Genomic DNA, 20563 nt, shown 5'->3' on the forward strand with positions numbered 1-20563 from the left:
GGGATCCTGGAGGAACTAGACACTAACTGCAATGGTCATGTCCTGCCCACACGGACCTGTACAGTCCCATGTTTTACTTTGACTTGGTCCGCCCGTAGCTCTAGAGCCTTCTGTTCTTTGCCTGCCTGGACCTTCCATATATATTTTCAAGACGAGATAGAATGTACTGTTGAGGACAGCGGTCTAGAAACTCATGGTGGCGCGTGATTCTCTAATCACACATGGTTGGCTGATAATCCAAATGAACGGGGATCGTAAGATGACTTCCTATGGCACCATGGGGCCCAGGTTCCACAGAACCAGTCGTTTGAGTCATGTAAGTCCGACACTGATGTTTATAAGTACCAGGACTATGAGAGGGCGGAGGTTATGACCTCATGGATCCAACCCTCAGGGTGGGTCACCACCCCCACCCATGTATGTCTCAAAACAACTCCCTCCACCGCCCACCCCCATTCCCTCCGCCAGCTCGAAATCCAACTGCAGCCCACAGTTTATCCCGACTTCGGACCTAACTTCCTATTGGGCGTAAACAAGGATCTAAAATGTCGAGCAGCGTCGCTAGACAAACTGCAGCACCTGCTGCCCAGTACTCAAGCTGCAGTCCTCCATCGCCGCCCTGCGAGATGCAGAAACACCTACTTTCCCATAGACATTGACAGTGAGTCACCACAGACCAGAGTCCCTGCAACACATCAACCACACGGAGCCCTTCTCTGTCCACTCCTGTGTCCAGAGAAGCATCTTCAGGAGGATTTTTCACAACCTGCTAGCGTTCTCCCCACAGGTCTGTGTCTGGTCTTTAATTCTATTATTTATTTATTTTTATTAAGCATTTACAGATCATTCATTATGCAACAATAATTATCTGACATATTTGTTTGAAGTACCCCAACAAGTTTGAGTTTTAATGTTGTCCCATTACTACACTGAAACAACAATACATGAAAAAAAACAAGCATTGAAGATAAAGTCAGACTGATTTCCATTTGCAGCCTCCTCCACTGTAACTAACCATCTGTTATCAATTATCACTATCTAATTTTCACTGCGATATGTGGTCAGCTACATTCTTTATTGTCCTGAGTTGTTTTGTTCCTACTAAACGGTGCTGGCTGTAAGTATTTGTGCCGTTGTTTGCTAATGTTACCATCTAAATGTCAGAGAAAAGCACAAGAAACCTAAGGACAAAACAAAAGTGATAAAACAGTACCTCCCACTTCCTGAAACTGGTCCATAGATCTACAGATGTAGGATCTTAATTAGACCTGCATTGTTGCAGCAAAATAATCCTGCAACAACAGGATTTCAACGTTTAGTCCATAATGTTGCTTGATTGGTGGTTAGGCTATAAGCTGGTCAATATGAGGCTACATGAAAAGTGGAATACTGTTAATATAACCGTTAGTGCAGGTTTTTAATGAACATAATGTCAATCATGAAGGTCATCTGCATTTCCTCTGGCACAGGAAAAGTCATCAACAAAGAGTGATCAAATGAAGATCCTACATCTGTATAGCATATGTCATAGAATGGAAATGTCTCCAATGGACATAGCTCTCAGTGAGAATAACCAATCTATAAAACATATTTCTTTCTAGAATGGCTTGGTCTGAGCCTAATGTTACATCAGCACCTTTATGCTTAGTTCGACTCTTTCTTTGTTTGATTTGATAATGCATGGTGTTTTGACTGATGTGTTAACACAACAGTGTATTATTAACATGTTGTTGTTGTAAAAGTGAATGAGTCTGTAACAACAACTAAAAAATCACTTGTGTAAAATGACAAAAATTGCTCAAAACAATTACCACATTTCTATGAAACTATTACCTTTAGGTTTAGTCAACAGATCCTCTTATCAGCGTGACTTAGAGCCAAACAATACAATATTACCATAATGTTAGAGTGTCACTACACAGGTTTAAGAGTAACTTAATGAAGTGTTACCCCATTGTCGTCGTTATAGGTCATCACCTCAGAGTGCAAACCAAACATCAGAACAGCTAGGCTACCACCGGAGAGAGCTCTAAGCCTGCCACATTCTTCAACCACAGCCGAGCTGCTACAGTAACCCTACTTTGAGCATACTATGAACTCGCCCATTCAGGAGAACGGCGACGAAGCAGAGTCTGGACGACCTTCAAGCGTCTCGTATTTCGGGTAACGCGACAGTGACAGGAGTGCGTGAACACGGAGAGAATGCGGCTAGGCGGGGAAGCAGCCAATTTGGCCGATGAAAAGCCTGAGTCTGAATGCTGAAGAAGGGCCGGAGTTTGAGGAGGTCATTTCTGAATGGGAAACCGCTGAAAGACAACCATCGCCACAATGTAGTCAATAAAGAGAATGAGCAGCACTTCCAGTGTGCCAAAGAGAAAGTGGTGGCCTCCCCCTTCAGGGTTCGCAAAGAAAACCAACGGGTTGAAAACAAAGGATATGTCTTCAATGGCGTGCGGTCCGGGGTGGGTGTCGACAAGAGGTTGGGAAAAGATTTAAAGAAAGGCATCAACAGTACGTCTTTTCAAGGAGGTAACATAGACAGCCCGTCAGCATAGGGACACAAACGGAGCAGGCCCGAACAGGAAGCTAAAAGACTATGCCGCCGCTCTCGCAAAATACGTCGAGAGAGAGGCTCTCGTGCAAACACTCGGAAGGACTCTAGAGATCATCAGCGATGACATCAGTGACATCTTCCGCTTCATGCCAACGACATGAGCGTGTGCGACTCGCTGGGCGTCATCCCGTCGTCGTGCTACAACAGCATCGGATCTCTCTCTCAGGTGACCATGAAGTCTGACGGCGACAGCTCCACGAATGCAACACGGTCAAGCTGGCCAAGTCAAGCTGGACTGCCTCTTTCCTCCCTAGAGAACACGGACGACGAGCTCAAATCGAGCGTGTTCCAGCTTATTTATGAGGATAGGTGAGATCGAGAAGAGGCTGGAGTCTCTGTCCGGAGTCGAGGAGATCTACTTGGGTGCTCTCAAGCTCACCAAACTCAGCGAGAAGATCCAGGAACCCGAAATCAGGAGACCCGAGTCAGCGGCTTTGTAGCCACCGCTTCCACCCCAGATCACCTTCACCCGGCCCAACCTCTGCTTTATGTCTTTCAGTGCCACACGACAGGCCACAACATCAAGGTGGATAACGGATCAGTGGAGTGGGGCTGCTCAGACAGTGAGTCTGAGGGGTCAAGGCAATTAAGAAAGAAAGTATGTTCACGCGGAGGTCGTCACGCTCACTCCCAATGAGGAGAACAGCGCCACGGAGTCAAGGTGGCGGAAGAAAGCATCACCACTCAGCTCACGGGACTGGAGAACGGTGTCGTATTCTTACGCACCAGGGATGAGGGCAAAAAGACAAGGAAAGAGACAGAGACCGAGAAAGGTTTCAAGACAGACACAGGAAAGCCAAAGAGGTAAGAAAAATGGGTTACATTTCTAACACTTTTCACATTACACCAACATTAGATACTCTGTGTTTTTGGGCTGTTTGATGTAATAGAGAGCATATTTTCTACCACAAGAAAGCGTCTTTGGGAAAAAAGGCGCTATTAAAATCCTATGCAAAATATTATTATCATTACAGAAACATGACAAGAGTAATCAATGAGGTGAGAACAATGGAATACATGTATATAAGTCCTTTGTAAAGTGCTGGACCGCACTGTATGTTGTTCAAGAACAGACAAAGAAAAGTATTCACACCCCTTAGTTTTTCACATTTTGTTATGTTACAAAATGGGGATAAAATGGATTTAATTGTAAAAAGAAACATCTACAATCTACAAGATTTTGTTAACTAATATATCCTTGATTAGATCGTGTTAACCCCGAGTCAATAAAAGTTATAAACACCTTTGGCAGCAATTAAAGTAAGTCAGTGAGACTTTTGGGGTAAGTCTCTAAAGATCTTTGCGCACCTGGATTGTGCAATATTTGCCCATTATTCTCTAAAATTCTTCAAGCGCTGTGTCACACCTGACCTTAGTATTCTTTGTTTTCTTTATTATTTTGGTTGGTCAGGGTGTGACATGGGTGATATGTGTGCTTTTTGTCTCATCTAGGGTGTTTGTACTGTCTAGGGGTTTTGTAGATTTATGGGGTTGTTTCCATCTAGGTGTTTATGTAGGTCTATGGTTGCCTAGATTGGTTCTCAATTAGAGAGCGGTGCCTATCGTTATCTCTGATTGGGAACCATATTTGGCAGCCTAATTCTTTGGGTATTTTGTGGGTGTTTTGTTTCCTGTGTCAGTGTTTGTGCCACAGGGACTGTTTTGTTTCCATTTCACTTTGTTTATTTTGTGTTTGTGTCAGGTTCAGTCCTTTCTATTAAAACATGGACACTTACCATGCTGTGTATTAGTCCGATCCTTGCTACACCTCTTCAGACGAAGAAGGAGGAAATCCGTTACACGCTGTCAAGTTAGTTGTTGATAGACAGACATTTTCAAGTCTTACCGTAGATTTTCATGCAGATTTTAAGTCAAAACTGTAAGTAGGCCCCGCAGGAACATCCATGTTGTCTTGGTAGTGTAGATTTGGCCATGTCTTAGTAGTGTAGATTTGACATGTTTAGGAGTTATTGTCCTCCTGCTGGAAGGTGAATTTGTCTGTGTCTGTTGGAAGGCAGATTGAACCAGGTTTTCCTCTAGGATTTTGCCTGTGCTTAGCTACATTTAGTTAATTTTTATCCTGAAAAACTCACCAGTCCTTGCTGACTAAGTACACCCATAACATGATGCAGCCACCACCATGCTTGAAAATATGGAAAGTGGAACCCAGTGATGTGTTATGTTGGATTTTAAATAACATTTTGTATTCAGGACAAAAGTAAATTATTTTGACACATATATTGCAATTACTTTGAAAACAGAATTTTTAGTATTTTGGAGTAACTACAATGTTGTTGATCCATCCTCCCAGTTTTCTCCTATCACAGCCATTAAACTCTGTAACTGTAAAATCACCGTTAGCCTCATGGTGAAATCCCTGAGTGGTTTATTTCTCTCTGGCAACTCAGTTTGGAAGGACGTTTTTGTATCTTCGTATTGATACACCATCCAAAGCCAAATGAACAGCTTTTACCATACGCAAAGGATATTCAGTGTCTGCTTTATTATTTGGACCAATCTACCAATCGTGCCCTTCTTTGTGAGGCATTTGAAAATGGGGTAGTCATTCAAAAATCATGTTAAGTGTGAGACCATGCGGCTTATTATGTGATTTGTTCAGCCATCTTTCCTCCTGACTTATTTGGCTTGTGGCAACAAGGTGTTGAATACTTTTGACTCAAGACATTTCAGTTTTCATTTTTTATTCATTTTTAAACAATTGTAAAAACTAAATTCCATTTTGACTTTATGAGGTATTATGTAGACCAGTGACACAGTGACAAATCTAAATGTAATCAATTTTATATTAAGGCTGTCAGACAAGACAATCTGGAAAAGTCAAGGGGTTAGAATACTTTCTAGGTACTGTTCGTCATTTAGACACTCTTATCCAGAGCCGCACAGTAAATGAGTGCCAGTGGAGGCTGCTGAGAGGACGGCTCATAATAACTACCCTTAACTACACCAGTGGAGGCTGCTGGGGAGGACGGCTCATAATAACTACCATTTAGGCTGCTGAGGGAGGACGGCTCATAATAACTACCCTTAATTACACCAGTGGAGGCTGCTGAGGGAGGATGGCTCATAACAACTACCCTTAACTACACCAGTGGAGGCTGCTGAGGAGGGACGGCTCATAATAACTACCCTTAACTACACCAGTGGAGGCTGCTGAGGGAGGATGGCTCATAATAACTACCCTTAATTACACCAGTGGAGGCTGCTGAGGGGGGACGGCTCATATTAACTACCCTTAATTACACCAGTAAGAGGCTGCTGAGGGAATTCATAATAACTACCCTTAACTACACCAGTGGAGGCTGCTGAGGAGGATGGCTCATAATAGCTACCCTTAATTACACCAGTGGAGGCTGCTGAGGGAGGGGCGGCTCACCTTAATTACACCAGTGGAGGCTGCTGAGGGAGGACGGCTCATAACTACCCTTAATTACACCAGTGGAGGCTGCTGAGAGGACGGCTCATAATAACTGCCACATAATTACACAGTGGAGGCTGCTGAGGGGACCTCATAATAACTACCCTTAATTACACCAGTGGAGGCTGCTGAGAGGAGGACAGCTCATAATAACTACCCTTAATTACACCAGTGGAGGCTGCTGAGAGGAGGACGGCTCATAATAACTGCCCTTAATTACACCAGTGGAGGCTGCTGAGAGAGGGACGGCTCATAATAACTACCCTTAATTACACCAGTGGAGGCTGCTGAGAGGAGGACGGCTCATAATAACTACCCTTAATTACACCAGTGGAGGCTGCTGAGAGGAGGACGGCTCATAATAATGGCTGGAGCGGCACAAATGGAATGGAGATCATACACATAGGAAACATTAGCTGTATCATGTCTCACACTATAATCACATGGCATTTTGAGGACATTGCATTTTGAAAACCCTGAGGACTATGACAACCCGGCCATACACACATAAACTGTAAAACTTCCATTAAGTCTCAAATAGCCACTTGTCCCTTTTATTGGCCTGGCATCAGCACATATTTCAAATAAAATCAAAGTTTATTGGTTGCATGCACGGTTGCCAGATGTTATAAACTGGTTGGTTGACCCCTGAATGCTGATTGGCTGACAGTCATGGTATATCAGACCCGTAATCCACAGGTATGTCAACACATTTATTTTTACTGCTCTGGCATTACTTTGGTAACCAGTTTATAATAGCAATAAGGCACCTCAGGGGTTTGTGATATATGGCTAGTATACCACGGCTAAGGGCTGTATCCAGGCACTCTGCGATGCAGAAGCTAGGGGCACTATTTTATGTTTGGAAAAATAACGTTCCCAAAGTAAACGGCCTATTTCTCAGGACCAGATGCTAGAATATGCATATAATTGACAGATTAGGATAGAAAACACTCTAAAGTTGCCAAAACTGTAAGATAATTGTCTCTGTTAGTATAACAGAACTGATATTGCAGGCGAAAGCCTGAGAAAAATCAATCAGGAAGTGACTCTTGTTTTTAAATCCCTGTGTTCCTATGCATCCCTATTGGCCATTGAAAGGGATATCAGCAGATTCCTTTTTCTGTTGGCTTCCCTAAGGTGTCAACAGCCTTTAGACATAGTTTCAGGCTTTTATTTTGAAGAATGAGCGTGAGCGACCACATTGCGTAAGTGGACAGGTGGGGGCTCTCAGAGTGATTTGTCGCCAAAAGAGGGCGGCTGTGTACTCCCGGTCCTAGCTTTCGCTGTATAGCATAATTTCAAAATCTGAGACGACAGGTGGATTAACAAAGGCTAAACTGTGTTTTCCTATATTGCACTTGTGATTTCATGAATATCACTATTTTCTAGTAATATTATTTGACTGTGGCGCTATGCTATTCAGGCGTTGTTGATGACAATTCTCCCGGATCCGCAAGTACACACATGATAATAAATAAATAAAAACAACAAGAAATCAAGAAATGTCTGAACGAATCCAATTAACAATCCAAATAGCACTGTAACAGTAATTCAAATGCAGTCTACTATATATTTCAGTACATAAACACCTGTTTCTAATAAATGCCAGGTTTAAGTGAATTGCTTACGAGTTAACTTCAGTGAGTACTGTAAAGATTATGCAAAAGAAGATACAGAGCAACATCATTGTCTTTTCAACATTTTATTGAGCAAAGATGTGTGCATTAAGGAAATGGACGCCTGGCTCAAATAGAAGCCTGTCTCTAATAACCGCTAGTTGTGTTCAGTGATTGAAGCAAATAAATGCTTGTGGCTGTTCATGAAGTTTTACGGTATGTAAAGTCATTATCTCCTATGTACATGTAGACAGAGACGGGATGTCGTAGAAGTATTGTCACAAATGTCTAGAGATTCAACAGTGTTAATTAAACAGTTGCTATGAAAAGGATATCATTTCCCTCGCATCCCTTCCTCAAATCTCACACGCACGCAGACACACACACATTTCAGGCACGCATGCATGCATGCTGCATAAACACACACACTTAAACACACACTTTGAAGGGAGACAGGCAATTGGCTCGACGGCAGGATTTGATGCTATAGTTGGGTCACAGGCGTCAGTGGAGCTAAATTATCCCAAACCCAGGTCACCCTTCCGTCTCACAGAAAGAAATGAGACGCATTCTACCAATCTCTCTCAATGAGAGGAGAGATTAATACTGTCAATTTAGGAACACAAGAGGCAAGGGATTGTGGGCTGAATCCTTTTCCTTGGGGGCGTTTATGAACTCTCAGGTTAGCACTCTCATCATTCATCACTCGTCAAGGGAAGGGACCAGAGTCATTTCAGGCTTAGCAGAAAAACAGCTGGCATCCAAATATACAGTAGAGCAGGAGGCAACACGCTAACAAGGGCGTCTGTAAGGTATTCTGTTGTGAGATTTACATGGATCAGAGTGCCATATCGTAGATATACTGCTGTTATACAGACAGAGGAAATGGGGTCTGTTTGTGAACAATTATCTGGCTGTAAATTACTGTTTGGGGATTATTGTTGGTTTTATATAATGGGGACTAATTCTCGGGCACGTGAATTACAATAGATTCCTTTCCTGAGAATTTCTTCAAACCCTCCACCCCCTTCCCATGGGGGAAGAAATGAACTTGTCCATAGACTCTGATGATTTAAGGTCAGATTTACATTCCCCCTTCATGGTTTAGTTTAGGTGAAGGTCACGCAGAACCTAGATCTGTGCCAATGGGCACCCTCTTCTACCCCTCCCTTCCCCGGGGTTAGGGGGTTCAAAACAGCATGTTGAAATGTCACTCTCAGTTTGCAGGTGTAACACTGACTAGTCATTCTCAGTGACCTTTCCCTGTGAAGCCAAATGGAGCGGATGTTCATTGAAATGGGTCTCGACCACGAGTTATTCTTTCATTCTACAAGCCCTCGAGTTATTCTACAAGCCCTCGAGCTGTCATTCTACAAGCCCTCGAGCTGTCATTCCTACAAGCCCTCGAGCTGTCATTCTACAAGCCCTCGAGGCTGTCATTCTACAAGCCCTCGAGCTGTCATTCTACAAGCCCTCCTGTCATTCTACAAGCCCTCGAGCTGTCATTCTACAAGCCCTCGAGCTGTCATTCTACAAGCCCTCGAGCTGTCATTCTACAAGCCCTGTGCTGCGTATGCATCTTTTTGATCACTGAATGGATAACTGACTAGCATGCATGCCCTCTCCATCTAGACAAGTTACCTCTTACTGTCTGTCTCTCTCTCTCTCTGTGTCTGTCTGTCTCTCTGTCTCTCTGTCTGTCTGTCTGTCTGTCTGTCTGTCTGTCTGTCTGTCTGTCTGTCTGTCTGTCTGTCTGTCTGTCTGTCTGTCTGTCTGTCTGTCTGTCTGTCTGTCTGTCTCTCTCTGTCTGTCTGTCTGTCTGTCTGTCTGTCTGTCTCTCTGTCTGTCTGTCTGTCTGTCTGTCTGTCTGTCTGTCTGTCTGTCTGTCTCTGTCTGTCTGTCTGTCTGTCTGTCTGTCTGTCTGTCTGTCTGTCTGTCTGTCTGTCTGTCTGTCTGTCTGTCTGTCTGTCTGTCTGTCTGTCTGTCTGTCTGTCTGTCTGTCTGTCTGTCTGTCTGTCTGTCTGTCTCTCTCTGTCTGTCTGTCTGTCTGTCTGTCTGTCTGTCTGTCTGTCTGTCTGTCTGTCTGTCTGTCTGTCTGTCTGTCTCTCTCTCTCTCTCTCTCTCTCTCTCATAATGTTCTTAGTTGGGGCAGCTTGGGTAGCCTAGTGGTTAGAGGTGAGCCAGCAGCCGGAGGGTTGCCAGTTCGTATCACGTGTCCGATGGGAAATGTCTGGCAGGAAGTGAGCTGGCAACTGGAGGGTTGCTGGTATCTAATCCTAGATGCCATTGCCTGCCATTGTGCCCTTGAGCAAGGCACTCAACCCCCCACAACAATTAGCTCCTGGGCGCCCAGTGTGGGAGCCCCACACCTTTCCAAAACCTGTGTCTTTTGGAGGAGTTGGGTTAAAGAGGAAGTCAAATATCTTAATCTGATAGGTCAAAAGACTGGATACGTTTCCCAGCGTATTGCTTCCACCTTCCCTGAACTCCAACTTCATTCATGTACCCAATACTCCTGAGTCACTCCATTTCATCATATTCTTTGCTTCATGAGCACTGACAGGTGCACCGTGGAGGTTTGAATTGTATATTAACGTTCTGTAATATATTCTTTGAAGTGAAGGTAGTCTTTTTCCCTGTCAGGATTCTTGGGAGTTGGCAACATATATTTTGTATAACAAAGACACCTGGCCTTTTCCATAAAATTAGTTTAAAATCCCTTTCTCTAAATTGTCAATGGGTGGTTGAATGTTGAAACAGTCACACCCTGAACCTACAGGCCGTGGTGAAAAAATGTACACACAAAATAAGGAGGACTTCAGGAGACCAGGGAGTCTCTTAAGCTGGAATTCATTTGATTTAATGTAATTGACCTTGCAGCACATTTATGTAAGCTGTTACCGGCTGAGTTCAACAATAAATAGTGGATGAATTTATCCTTAAGACGACTACTTATATTCCTCATTGCTAGGCTATTCCATGTCATCTTTTATTCCTCATTGCTAGGCTATTCCATGTCATCTTTTATTCCTCATTGCGAGGCTATTCCATGTCATCTTTTATTCCTCATTGCTAGGCTATTCCATGTCATCTTTTATTCCTCATTGCTAGGCTATTCCATGTCATCTTTTATTCCTCATTGCTAGGCTATTCCATGTCATCTTTTATTCCTCATTGCTAGGCTATTCCATGTCATCTTTTATTCCTCATTGCTAGGCTATTCCATGTCATCTTTTATTCCTCATTGCGAGGCTATTCCATGTCATATTTTATTCCTCATTGCTAGGCTATTCCATGTCATCTTTTATTCCTCATTGCTAGGCTATTCCATGCCATCTTTTATTCCTCATTGCTAGGCTATTCCATGTCATATTTTATTCCTCATTGCTAGGCTATTCCATGTCATCTTTTATTCCTCATTGAAAGACTATTCCATGTCATCATTTATTCCTCATTGCGAGGTGATTTGATGTCATTTTTATTAAAAGTGTATAAATAGCAGCTAAATACGGTATACATTATAGCTATAGATTGTACACTGCATCATGAAACAATCCCTAGTAAGCTAGTGTTTTGAGGGTGGATTGACTTTTTTGGCATTAATAGACAACTTTCTATCCAAGTTGGGAGAGAGCGCGAGGGCGGCTCATGTCATGCAGGTTCAGGGATTATTTAAGATACTCTTTGAAGAGGTAGGGTTTCAGATGTTTTCAGAAGATGGGCAGGGACTCTGCTGTCCTAGCTTCAGGGGAGGCAGGTTCCACCATTGGGGTGCCAGGACCGAGGAGAGCTTAGACTGGGCTGAGCGGGAGCCACCTTCCCATACGGGTGGGAGGGCCAAGAGACCAGAGGTGGCAGAATGGAGTACTTGGGTTGGAGGTTAGGTCAGAGTTAGGTCAGAGTTTGTGAGCCTGTGTCCCAGGGCTGTAGAGTGTGAATGTGAAGAGTTTTCTACTTGCCTGACACTCAAACTGAATTCCTCCGCTGCTCTATCATTTGTTACATACTTCAGTCTGAGGCTGCCATCACTGAAGGCGTTTGTGGTGATGTCAAAATGAGTGGGTTCTGTACAAAACAAAGTAATCAGCAATTGGATCATCTCTAACCAATCAGAGTTTCAAAGCCAATGACAAATTTTCAAAATGCCGCTTTATCAATGCATATTCTGTCTCTGGCCCAACCCATCAGTTTCTGCGACCAATCAGACTGAATGGATTTCCATCCTGACTCATTACATGGGCGTGGCGTAGCACTTAACTGGAGCAAGGAGTTTGGGTAACAAGGCAAGTTTTCTACATAACACATTTGAAATGTATTTAGGAACTACACATACACTCCAAACTAGTCCAACCAACTGTATAAACGTATAGAAACACACAGAGATCAAAGGGAAGTGAAACGGCGGGGGAGGGTCTTTGGAGACAGGAAGTAAAACTGAGTCGTCTTGAGGTGATGGAATGTTTCTGTATTTCATGGCAATATATGCTGGAGGGAGAGACACACAACTTGTGAGTCTGTTGTCTTCTGATTATGGTCTAAGAAGTATATACTCACAAGACTGGTGGAACATAAGAAGCTTGAGAAGAAATTGGACCAAACTTTGTGCTAATTGGAGTCAAATAAGTGGCATTTGTCACCTCTTCCTCCAGAAATGAACTGACATTTTTTTATTGAACCTTTATTTAAAAACCTTTATTTAAAAAGGAAAAGACTGTTGAGTTTAGAAACACCATTTTGCGAGGGGGACCTGGCATCAAGAGCCTATTGATGAAAATTAAGATAACCATGTCGGAAATACGCAACGGGACTACATATTCACAACCAAGTATTTTTCTGTGCACTCTTATATGTTGCTGGATCCTTGTAAATCCATTAAGGGGCTATTCATTGAAAGAATGCACAGTCCGTGAATCTCTCAATGATACCAACATGAAAGTAATCTGTGGAAAGAAGAACCTCCAAACCATACCAGAAGACATTCCAAGAAAAGTAAGATCTTTAGACCTTTCCATCAACAACATTGTGATGATCAAAACATTTGATTTCAAAGATCTCTCAGCCCTCCAATCTTTAAACACTTCCTGTAACCGGATGTCTCATGTGGACGATGGGGCTTTTTCAGACCTGGTCGTTCTTCAGGAGCTGAATCTTGCCAATAACAGACTCAACACCCTCTCAGACCACCTGTTTCAGGGCCTAGGCAACCTCTCCGTGCTTCGACTAGACTACAACCACATCAAAATCATTTCATCCTCTACCTTTCAGAATCTCTCCAGCTTAAATGTATTAAACTTAACCGGCAACCAACTTAATGTTCTAAAGAAGGTTCAGACAATCTTGCTATTCATACACCTGCAGGAGTTGTACATTGCAAGCAACGGATTTACCTTTTTCCAGTCACAGGACATATCAAATAAGTCCATAGGACTGAGAGTGCTGGATGTATCCCAAATCCAATGAGAATCTTCAAGATCACAGCTGATGTTCTTCCTAAACTCCACTATTTAAACCTCTCTGACTCTGGTCAAAATGGAAGCATGACATGGGATGTACCAGACAGATCTTTTCTGAGTCATATGAAAAGTCTCAATTTGAGCGGTGTCCACATGTCTTTGAAGGAAATGAGTGTGGTACTGCAGAGCCTCAACTCATCATTAACATCTCTCATACTGTCTCATTTAGGGGAAGATAGGATCTCAGCTCTCGCCAATATTGACTGCCATATTGCTACACTGACAACACTCAGTCTGCGTTATAACAACATGAGTTTTGTCCCTGAGGGACTGCTTAAGTCCTGCACATACTTGACTAAGTTGGATATATCCCATAATGCTCTTACTCATCTGTCTCATCAGTCATTCAGCTCAATGAAGCAACTGACTACTCTAGATCTAAGTAACAATATGCTTTCTTCTGTGCCAAATGCCACTCATAATATCCAATCTCTGACAATCTTGGATCTCAGATACAATACCATCAATAAACTAGGCTCATTCAATTCATTTGATTTAATGTAATTGACCTTGCAGCCCATTTATGTAAGCTGTTACCGGCTGAGTTCAACAATAAATAGTGGATGAATTTATCCTTAAGACGACTAATTTTATTCCTCATTGCGAGGTTATTCCATGTCATCTTTTATTCCTTATTGCTAGGCTATTCCATGTCATCTTTTATTCCTCATTGCTAGGCTATTCCATGTCATCTTTTATTCCTCATTGCGAGGCTATTCCATGTCATCTTTTATTCCTCATTGCTAGGCTATTCCATGTCATCTTTTATTCCTCATTGCTAGGCTATTCCATGTCATCTTTTATTCCTCATTGCGAGGCTATTCCATGTCATCTTTTATTCCTCATTGCTAGGCTATTCCATGTCATCTTTTATTCCTCATTGCTAGGCTATTCCATGTCATCTTTTATTCCTCATTGCTAGGCTATTCCATGTCATCTTTTATTCCTCATTGCTAGGCTATTCCATGTCATCTTTTATTCCTCATTGCTAGGCTACTCCATGTCATCTTTTATTCCTCATTGCGAGGTGATTTGATGTCATTTTTATTAAAAGTGTATAAATAGCAGCTAAATACGTTATACATTATAGCTATAGATTGTACACTGCATCATGAAACAATCCCTAGTAAGCTAGTGTTTTGAGGGTGGATTGACTTTTTTGGCATTAATAGACAACTTTCTATCCAAGTTGGGAGAGAGCGCGAGGGCGGCTCATGTCATGCAGGTTCAGGGATTATTTAAGATACTCTTTGAAGAGGTAGGGTTTCAGATGTTTTCAGAAGATGGGCAGGGACTCTGCTGTCCTAGCTTCAGGGGGAGGCAGGTTCCACCATTGGGGTGCCAGGACCGAGGAGAGCTTAGACTGGGCTGAGCGGGAGCCACCTTCCCATACGGGTGGGAGGGCCAAGAGACCAGAGGTGGCAGAATGGAGTACTTGGGTTGGAGGTTAGGTCAGAGTTAGGTCAGAGTTTGTGAGCCTGTGTCCCAGGGCTGTAGAGTGTGAATGTGAAGAGTTTTCTACTTGCCTGACACTCAAACTGAATTCCTCCGCTGCTCTAGCTGCTCTATCATTTGTTACATACTTCAGTCATACTTCAGTCTGAGGCTGCCATAGATCATCAGATCTAAGTAACAATATGCTTTCTTCTGTGCCAAATGCCACTCATAATATCCAATCTCTGACAATCTTGGATCTCAGATACAATACCATCAATAAACTAGGCTCATTCAATTTTGCCAATCTGACAGGACTAACATAAAGGACTAACAATGAAATCACTGACATTAAAGGCAATGTTTTTCAAGATTTGCAGGACTTAACTCCTAGATCTGGGAAAAACAGTGTCCCATCTTTACGTTGTGTTTTTAAGAATTGTTTGCAAAAACTAGAAAACTTGCAATTGGGAGGCAATATGCTAAGATCTATCCATAAAGGAGACTTTGAAAGCTTACAATCCCTCAAAACTTTGATTTTATTTGACAACTGAATTGACACTGTGGAAGATGGGGCCTTTCAGGGTTTGGTCAATCTTAAAATGCTTCATTTGGCATCGAATAGATTGAGTAAAATAAACATTAGGGCCACTATGTTCAGAGGATGTTCAGCCTTAGAAAAACTTGATTTGAGTTGGAATCGTATTAAATATCTACATTATGGTGAACTTAAATCCCCACCCTTTTCTCTTCTACCGTCTCTAAAGATCCTGATCATCTCCAGTCAGTATCCTTTTGGAATGTTGAATATACCAGCCAACTTTCTTAAAGATCTGAAATATTTATTGGCATTCAGCGCAAGGAGTCTTAACATTAAGTCCTTTCACCCAAACACATCCGTCTACACACCACAGTTGTGGTCCCTTGACATCAGTCTGAATGAGTTCACAGCCCTGAGCACGGAGTTGTTTCACCCGAAGACTCAACAGGCTATACCTGTCTAAAACCCAACTTCAGTCTTTAGATTTTCTCATAGGAGACAAACTCACTCAACTCAGTTACTCACAGGTGAGAAAGAATGACTTTACAGTAGTCAGTGATACAATGATGGCGGCAGGGTAGCCTAGTGGTTAGAGTGTTGGACTAGTAACCGGAAGGTTGCAAGTTCAAATCCCTGAGCTGACAATGTACAAATCTGTCGTTCTGCCCTTGAACAGGCAGTTAACCCACTGTTCCTAGGCCATCATTGAAAATAAGAATTTGTTGTTAACTGACTTGCCTAGTTAAATTAAAGTTTAAAAAATGATATGTTCTTTACCTGCTTTAGTTTACTTGGACCTGCAAGACAAGACTTTCACCTGTGACTGCAGCAATGCTTGGTTTATCCAGTGGGTGACAACAGAAAACCAAACACAGGTTGTTGATGCCTATGACTTTACCTGCAACTATCTGGTCCATCTAGGAGGTACCAAACTGTTGGACCATGACACTCACTACTGTTCAGTAGATATAGGATTCTTCTACTTCATCTCCTCCACTTCTCTGGTCCTCTTAACCTTGCTGGGGTCTTTTATCTACCATCTCCTGAGATGGCAGTTGGTCTACACCTACTATCTCTTTCAGGCTTATCTCTAGGACACAAAGCGGAGGAACGTCCGTGTGACTCATCAGTATGATGCCTTCGTCTCCTACAATGGTCACGATGAGCCCTGGGTCCTGAGGGAACTTCTGCCAGAGCTGGAGGGAAACCAAGACTGGAAGCTGTGTCTACATCACCGTGACTTCCAGCCAGGCAAATCCATCGTAGACAACATCACAGACGCCATCTACGGGAGCCGCAAGACCATCTGCGTGATCAGCCGTCACTACCTGGAGAGTGAGTGGTGCCCCCGGGAGATCCAGGTGGCCAGCTTCCGTCTGTTTGATGAGCAGAAGGGCGTTCTGATCCTGGTGTTTCTGGAGGAGGTCCCAGACCAGCAGCTCTCCCCCTTCCACCGGATGAGAAAGCTGGTGAAGAGACGTACCTACCTGAGCTGGCCCATAGCTGGGGAGCACACTGGAGTCTTCTGGCAGAAACTCCGGATGGCTCTGGAGACCAGGGACTGCCTTGCTGAGGAGAACCCCATCCTGTCCGGGGTGGATAGAAAATGTTAATGACACACTAAATGTAACGGCAAAGAAATATAGTAAAAAAAACATTATAAAAAGATCCCAATCAACCGTCAGACTTTGTTCTAGATTTACCCTACTGAATATAATTGACAAATGGCAATGTTTGAAATCAGAAATGTAGTTTATGCAATTCCACAATAAACTTTATGATGAAATGTAAAATTAAATGTGTTATGAAATATATTATGTGTGCTATTTGATGATGAATTTATGATGAAATGTTTGACTTATTTACTTGTTATATTCTCCTAGTTCTCTAGCTTTCTGGAACTTTAAAATGTTAGGTTTTAGGTGTAAGAGTTAAGAGTCTTGAAATTGTTAAGTGTAAGTGAAAGCTTTATATAACCACCTTTTGTATCTTTGTGATGAAAAACGTTTTGAAAATAAAATGTCATACATTTGTCATCTTGCTTTTTGTGAACTTTGTTTTTGACTAGCTATAAACTTTTACTCCTGATTCTATAGAACCCAGGAAGAGAAGGCATGGCTCCCTTCAGCTCCTTCTTACATCATTACCATGACTCACTGTCAATCGTAGCCATTTCCAAATGACACAGATAAACCATCACTCAAAAATCACTCTCTTTCTCTTCTTACCTCTGTTGGCATATTGCCCAGATGGAGGGAAACCAGTTGTTTCTGACACTCTGAGGAAATCTAGTGTACCTGTACACTGGTGCTATACAACCAAGCCTGGCTCACAACTTTGACTTTCTCTTCAATTCTCCACACGGCAGTTACTGCTGTGGAATGTACTCCAGTAGCTTCCACACAGTAATAAGACAGTGTTAAATGACTGTAGGTATAATGGAGTTGTTATATATTTACCAGGCTTATAGTATTGGGGGTAGACCATTACAGGGCTGCCTGCGGGTGATGGGCAAAACATCAGCACCACATCATTGTCCTTGTCACGGCTGTTAAAGTAAGAGGACCAAGGTGCAGCGTGGTAGACGTACATTTCCTTTTTATTTATAAACATGACACCGAAACAAAACAATAAACACTACAAAAACAAACCGTAAAGCGAAAGGCGAAGTTCCCTAAACAAAGTCAACTTCTCACCAAGACAGGTGGAAAAAGGGCTACCTAAGTCTGGTTCTCAATCAGAGACAACGATAGACAGCTGCCTCTGATTGAGAACCACACCCTACCAAACACAAAGAAATAGAAAACATAGAAATAAAGAAACTAGAATGCCCACCCTAGTCACACCCTGGCCTAACCAAAATAGAGAATAAAAGCCTCTCTATGGCCAGAGAGAGTCCGCAACCCCCAAAGATGCGGACTCCGGCCGCAAAACCTGACTCTAAAGGGGAGGGTCTGGGTGGGCTTCCTGGTGCGGGTGCAGGACGTAGACCCCCCTCCGCCTCTGGCTCCCCCCACTTTGGTGGCACCTCTGGTTCGGGGACCCTCGCCGCCGACCCCGGACTGGGGACCATCGAAGCGGGCCCCGGACTGGAGACCGTCACTGGTGGCCCCGGACTGGAGACCGTCACTGGTGGCCCCGGACTGGAGACCATCGCTGGTGGCCCCGGACTGGAGGTCACTGGTGGCCCCGGACTGGACCAGGCTCGCTGGACTCCGGACTGGAGGCCTTCGCTGGAGTCCTTGTTCCATGACTCCTCACCTGAGGCTTCGTGCCATGGATCATCACTGGAGGCTTCTTGCCATGGATCATCACTGGAGGCTTCTTGCCATGGATCATCACTGGAGGCTTCTTGCCATGGATCATCACTGGAGGCTTCGTGCCATGGATCATCACTGGAGGCTTCGTGCCATGGATCATCACTGGAGGCTTCGTGCCATGGATCATCACTGGAAAGAGGAGACGTATGGGCAGTCTGGTACGTGGAGCTCTCACAGGGCTCACCAGGCTGGGGAGACATAAGATGATTAATTCTGGGCGCAGGCACAGGACTCACCAGGCTGGAGAGACATACAGGAGGCCCTGTCCTAGGCAGAGGCACCGGATACACTGGGTCGTGGAGGAGCACTGGAGGTCTCGAGCTAGGAGCCTGCACAACCTGTCCTGGCTGGATGGTTATTTTCAACTTGCAGATGTGGGGCGCAGGCACAGGACGCACTGGGCTGTGCAGACTGGGCATAGAGACGTACTGGCAGCCAGATGCGCTGAGTCTGCACCCTCCGACATGGCTAGATGCCCACTCTAGCCCGGCCGATTTGGGAGCTGGAAAGCGCACCAGGCTGTGCACGCGCACTGGAGACACCGTACGCTCCACTGCATAACACGGTGTCTGACCAGTACGACTCCCCTCAGGTAAGCACGGGAGTTGGCTCAGGTCTCCAACCTGGCTCAGACAATCTCCCCGTGTGCCTCCCTAAAAAATGTTGGGGAGTGGCCTCCCGGTCTTTAGTGCCAGCCTTGTCCCCGTGTATCCTTGGCCCTTTTACCAGCTGCCTCCACCTTCCTTGCTGCTTCGACCTGCTCCCATGGCAGGTGATCTTTTCCGGGCAGGATCTCCTCCCACATCTAGTATCCTTTGCCATCCAGGATGTCCTCCCATGTCCAGTCCTCCTTGCCACGCTGCTTGGTCCTTTGGTGGTGGGTAGTTCTGTAACGCTCGTCTGATGAAGAAGGAGTGGACCAAAGCGCAGCGTGGTACATGTTCATGATATTTATTTAAAACTGAACACTAGAACAAAATAACAAAGAGCAAAACGACAACGAACAGTTCTGTCAGGTGCAGAAACACAAAACAGAAAATAACTACCCACAAAACACAGGTGGGAAAAGGCTGCCTAAGTATGGATCTCAATCAGAGACAACAATAGACAGCTGTCCCTGATTTTATACCTTTATTTAACTAGGCAAGTCAGTTAAGAACAAATTCTTATTTTCAAAGGCCTAGGAACAGTAGGTTAACTGCCTGTTCAGGGGCAGAACAACAGATTTGTACCTTGTCAGCTTGAACTTGCAACCTTTCTGTTACTAGTCCAACACTCTAACCACTAGGCCACCCTGCCACCCCATTGAGAACCATACCCGGCAAAAACAAAGAAATACAGAACATAGAAAAATGAACATAGAATGCCCACCCAAATCACACCCTGACCAAACCAAAATAGAGACATAAAAAGCTCTCTAAGGTCAGGGCGTGACAGTCCTGCTCACATTTTGAGTGTAATTCTAGACCTGGGTATTGATTGTAATATAGTCTAAATGAGCAGTTCCTTTCAGACATGTTATTGTTTACAAAGTCATACAATCATTCATTTACCCACAGCAATATGAATACAGTACATTTACCCACAGCAATATGAATACAGTACATTTACCCACAGCAATATGAATACAGTACATTTACCCACAGCAATATGAATACAGTACATTTACCCACAGCAATATGAATACAGTACATTTACCCACAGCAATATGAATACAGTACATTTACCCACAGCACTATAAATACAGTACATTTACCCACAGCAATATGAATACAGTACATTTACCCACAGCAATATGAATACAGTACATTTACCCACAGCAATATGAATACAGTACATTTACCCACAGCAATATGAATACAGTACATTTACCCACAGCAATATGAATACAGTACATTTACCCACAGCAATATAAATACAGTACATTTACCCACAGCAATATGAATACAGTACATTTACCCACAGCAATATGAATACAGTACATTTACCCACAGCAATATGAATACAGTACATTTACCCACAGCAATATGAATACAGTACATTTACCCACAGCAATATGAATACAGTACATTTACCCACAGCAATA

General features: G+C 43.5%; 2 pseudogenes; both read left to right on the top strand.

The window, feature by feature from the left end:
• The first annotated feature begins 2255 nt into the window (after positions 1 to 2255).
• LOC121845163 overlaps positions 2256 to 20563 on the top strand; it is a 64241-nt pseudogene continuing 45933 nt past the window's right edge.
• Positions 15160 to 17082, top strand: LOC112240972 (annotated as a pseudogene).

This window comes from Oncorhynchus tshawytscha, unplaced genomic scaffold (assembly GCF_018296145.1).
Source record: "Oncorhynchus tshawytscha isolate Ot180627B unplaced genomic scaffold, Otsh_v2.0 Un_contig_4685_pilon_pilon, whole genome shotgun sequence".
Lineage (NCBI taxonomy): Eukaryota > Metazoa > Chordata > Actinopteri > Salmoniformes > Salmonidae > Oncorhynchus > Oncorhynchus tshawytscha.